At 38.0% G+C, this 4382-nt stretch overlaps 1 non-coding gene across 1 annotated transcript; it reads right to left on the reverse strand.

The window, feature by feature from the left end:
* Positions 1-3456: 3456 nt before the first annotated feature.
* On the reverse strand, positions 3457-3563 carry LOC150035998 (small nucleolar RNA R71). The gene has a single exon (XR_016529935.1). It is a non-coding gene; the product is annotated as a small nucleolar RNA R71 (small nucleolar RNA).
* Positions 3564-4382: the final 819 nt, after the last annotated feature.

Raw genomic sequence — 4382 nt, forward strand, 5'->3', positions numbered from 1 at the left:
AATTAATGAATTAGATTGCTTAAATGATCCTTGTTGCTTTCGTTGTTGCTGATACATTCCTACACAATCTTCTCCAAAGATCACCATGAACCATCTTAACATCTTCCTCACTATCCTCTTAGAACTTTAGACCGAGTTATGGGACTCAAGAACAACTTGAAGCAATGTAAACGCAAGGAGAAGCTCACAACAACACTCACTCGAAGAACACTTCTTCAGCTGAAATTTTCTCTCAAATTTCTATAGAATGCATGCTTCAAAAGCACTCCATTCTTCTTTATTTATTGCAGGTGAACATGCAAAGAAGAATTCTGCGTGGTTTTCAGCTCATGCTTGGAGTTAATGAAGAAGAGAAAATGGGTTTTGTGCGAGCATGAAGAAGATGATAATGGAAAACTTTGAAATTTCTTTTTATGCATGTATTTCAAAATTCCAATTTATCTCAAAATCAAATTTTGATTTTAAAATCCATTTTGATTTTAAAATTGAAAATTTTAATTTTATAAAATTAATTTCATAAATTAATTTTTAAATAATATTAATTAATTTAGTATCAAATATTAAATTAATTTTTGTACAAATCCATCTGCATATATTTAAATCATATTTAAATATATATTATCCTATTCTGTTTAATTTTAATTTGAACGTTTCAAATTAATTTCTCAAGCTATTCTAAAGCTTAACCATTTACGAGTTAGTAGGGGGACCTTGCGAACCTACAGATCATGGGCTCTAACGATTCGAGATTAATCGGCTAAACTCATTAGACCAATCTAACCCCCATTTGTTAACTAATGGGACACTCCACTATAGCTCATAGTTGAACTCCCATCACTGTAGATATATTATATCTACTTTATATAACCATAATCAGTAAGTATCCTTCAGAGGTTGTTCGTAATCACAGCTGGGTCAATATAACCGTTTGACCCTTGTGAATACATCTTGCTCCTTAAGTTCCCATTGACCCTCTAATGAACAATTCTGATTCATAACACCATGAGAAGGTAGGGCCCCAATTGTTCAAGACCTGGAATTAGTACTTAAGAGAACAACTTATCTGCTAACCCTAAATCGGGTACGAGTGAATTCTATCTTGCAAGGCTATGTCCCTAGCTATTCATTCGGTCTTATTAATAACTGGTAGAAACACAAGTTATTTCAGCTCAAGTAAGTAAAACAATGAGAGAATGCGATGGTAAAATAGGCAATATCATGTTCGAAAGCGCTAAACTGAAAGGAATTGCGATCGCAAACGCTCATCGCATAAAAGCAGTTTATTCACTTATTTTGTGCACGTACAATGTGATGGTGTGTATGAAATTGCGATCCAAAGGCACAATGCGTCAATGCGCTTGAAGATTGTGATTGTAAGTTATGCGATCGTGAGAAGTTTCTTAAAAAGGCGGCCGCATAAAGACCTCGCATCAAGGTGACAACATAATAAATCATGATGGGACGAAAAGCTGATAACGGTCGATTTTGAATTTAGTTGACAAGCCATTGAAAGCCACACTGTAGCAAGTACACTCAACTTTCGGTGACCATTAATCGGCGCAACAGAGTAGAGGAATGAATGTCGTCCATCATTGCAATCATTAGCAAGAAAAGTTGCTTCACCTTGAAATCTATAAATACCGAAGGCCACCAGTGAAAAAGAGAGTTAGAGAGTTAGTCAGTTAGTTAGTATGTTCACGCACATACTTATATATATCCATAGAGAACGGAGGGAGCAAGAAGAGGAGGAAAAGCCAAGAGAATCGCTCTCGGACAGATCGAGAGAATGCTGGAAAGCAACACAAAGGAGAGAGGGCCAACACTTGCGAAAGCAAGAATACACACGAGAATAGAGTTGAAGTGACAAAGAGCAGTGTAAAAGGGCACGGGAAGCAAGATATTACTTATCGGGCTTCTCATTTCTCAAATCCATTTGTTATTTTGTTTTTAGTACTTTATTTGCATAAAATGGAAACCTTATTTCAATCTATGTTTAATCTCTCCATACCACTCATGAGTAGCTAAATTTCTGAATGGGTTGAGAAGTACTTAGCTAGCATGACTTAAGATTTACATTTTATGCGATCATCTTGTCTTATGCATGCGTCATTCACCTTTTGGACATACTTGAGAGAGTAGTCTAAAGATAGAATCTAGACTTGAGAGAGTCAGATTAGAATCTAGGCTTAAGAGAGTCGGATTAGAATCACATAAGCAAGAAATAGAAACTTAGACATAAGTTATATTGCTATTTACACATCGTATGCGCCCTAGAAATAGGAATGATTGTATGTGGTCACCTTATTTTATGTGTACATCATTCATCATCGCATAGGCAAGAGCAGAGGCTAAGGAATAAGTCCTATCGATTGTTTCGTATACACATCACATGTCCTAGAAATAGGAATTATGGCATTTTGCATTGAGAAATGTACTACTAATATTTGTGTATAGCATGATCGCATAACTTGTGCACGATCTTAGGAAATGTTAGCTAAAACCCTTCTCAACCCCTTAATCACATACTTATTGTAACTCTATGCTTTCATCAACTCTGTCGCATAGGAAACATCTAATTCAAAACACTATCCACTTCATTTTTTTTTACCACCGTAATAGAATCAAAGTTTTTGTCGCATATCTACTTAGTAATCCCTGTGTTCGACCCTGGACTTACCAGGAAACCTAAGAAGGTTTATACTTGGGCCTTGTTAGGAAAACTTGCATGATCACCGAAAATTCACACCATAACACATCATAAATTCCACATATCAAGTTTTTGGCGTTGTTGTCGGGGACTACGGTATATATTGTGCTAACAACAAACCTCTTTGATTTTCTTTACAGCTTTCAACCTCTGTGCAGTGCCATTTCTTTGGTAAAGGAAGAAGCAAGCGTCGTATGAGCAAAGGACACGCTCATGAGCCCAATTACGACCTAGAGATCGAAAGAACATTTCGAAGAAGACAGAGAAACAACCGCCGACAACAACAAGGAAAAACTCATAGAATGGCTGAACAACCGAAAGAACGAGCTGCGAATGCAAACAACATAATAGCAAATCCTATCCTACTAGCAAATGATCGAAATAAACCCATTTAGGACTATGCGTCACCAAACTTGTATGATTTTTCCCCAGGAATCATGAGGCCAACATTGGATGGATTGAGGTTCAAAATGAAGCCAGTGATGTTACAAATGATCCAGACAGTAGGACAGTTTGGTGAACGACGTGGCGAAGGTCCGCATGCCCATCTCCAGAGCTTCATTGAAATTTGTACCACTTTTGTGTTCCCTAATATCTCCGCTGAAGAAGTTTGACACATGCTATTTCCATTTTCGTTATACGATAAAGCAAGAAAATGTACATATTCCTTCGAACTATGAGAGATAACTTCATGGGAATAGGTTGTGGAGAAGTTTATGAAGAAGTATTTCCCTCCTGCAGAGAATGCTAGAAGAAGGAAGTTAATCACAAATTTTGAACAAGAAGAAGATGAATCGCTCAGTGACGCGTGGGCGAGGTTCAAGAGATTAGTGCGCGACTGCCCGCACAATGGATTACCAGACTGCCTCCAGATGGAGATTTTATCATGGATTAAATCCTGCATCACAAACAGCTGCCATGCGGCAGAAGCAGACGGTCTGCCAGACAAGACTTATGATGAGGCAATGAATATTCTTGATCGCATATCTAAAAACCATGAAGATTGGTAAGAAAGCGATCAACGAGTAAAACCCAGAGAAGGTAACACAAATAATGGTGCCATCGCATCTTTGCAAAATCAAATGAATGTTCTTTGCCTCAACAATCCTGAAACACAAATAAATTTGTTACAACGTATCGCAATCAACAATCCTGGAATGAAAAGAGGACAAGTCAACGCAATAGAACAGACAAGCACTGATTGTACTACATGTGGAGAATCGCATTCAGTTGAAGAGTGTCCATGGAACCCGCAGTCAATTTACTTTGTCAAGAACAACCCTTTTTCAAATATGTACAACCCCGGGTAGAGAAACCACTCTAATTTTGCTTGAAAAAATAACCAACAACAAGGCTACCAACCTATGGTGCAAAAAAAAAGGTCCACCAGGAATTTTCCAATGAACTAAAGGTCAACAACAACAACAAGTCAGCAGCTCTCAAGCACTGCCATCATCCTCTCTGGAGAACCTGTTCAAACAATACATTGAAAAGAATGAGACGATTCTCCAGAACCAGGCGACTTCCATCCACAATCTAGAAATCTAAATATGATAGATTGTAGGAGAGCTGAAGAATAGACCACAGGGGACACTACCAAGCTCAACTAAGCTCCCATGCAACCCGGGGAACACAGGGAAAGAACACTACCAAGCAGTCACCCTGCGAAGTGGAA

Source organism: Benincasa hispida, chromosome 5 (genome assembly GCF_027475165.1).
Source record: "Benincasa hispida cultivar pf3 chromosome 5, pf3_genome.v1.1, whole genome shotgun sequence".
NCBI lineage: Eukaryota > Viridiplantae > Streptophyta > Magnoliopsida > Cucurbitales > Cucurbitaceae > Benincasa > Benincasa hispida.